Here is a 589-nt window from a genome sequence, read left to right on the forward strand (position 1 = left end):
GTGTGTGTGTGTGCGTGCGTGTGGCGAGTGTTTATGTGTGAGGGTTTTTTAATGCGGCCAGAGGATGTCGTCCAAGGTGACCCTCCTCTTGAGAAAAAGATGGACAGTCTTCATCAGTAATTATAAAGGATTAAAGGGAGAGAGAGAGTGGAGGGGAGGGAGGAAGAGGAGGGGCGCTGCTGAACAATTAGCTGATCTAATTGATTAGTGGATTGACTTAAATCGCATATTCATCAGTTTATAGTCATTTATTAGGCTCTACATGTCCTTTTCTGTGATTTCTGACTGTGAACTGGGTTTCTTTAGGTTTAGTGAGACAAAACAAGCAATTTATCACCATTTTTAATACTAATTACTCACTAATACAACCTGCGGCTCCCAGATGTGTCTCTTTAGCACCTTTCCAAAGGCTCCCTGTGGCTCTGACAAACAATTATATTCATTTATTACTGTCTGAGGCCTGAAGTGATTCTTCAGTAGCCATTACACACATTTGGTCGACTAAAATGTGCATCATATTTGGTGCCTTTTCTTCTTTATATTTTGCAGCTTCCAAATCCAATAGAAGAAAAGTCTCAGAGGAAAATAG

General features: G+C 40.6%; 1 protein-coding gene across 1 annotated transcript in view; it reads left to right on the top strand.

Moving 5' to 3' along the window:
• The window catches only part of LOC118341824 (SLIT-ROBO Rho GTPase-activating protein 1-like), a 51,121-nt gene that overhangs the window by 32,148 nt on the left and 18,384 nt on the right, over positions 1–589 (top strand). The gene's annotated exons all lie outside the window — the stretch shown is intronic.

This window comes from Morone saxatilis, unplaced genomic scaffold (genome assembly GCF_004916995.1).
Source record: "Morone saxatilis isolate NCDOM2014 unplaced genomic scaffold, NCSU_SB_2.0 Contig10, whole genome shotgun sequence".
In the NCBI taxonomy this organism is placed as follows: domain Eukaryota; kingdom Metazoa; phylum Chordata; class Actinopteri; family Moronidae; genus Morone; species Morone saxatilis.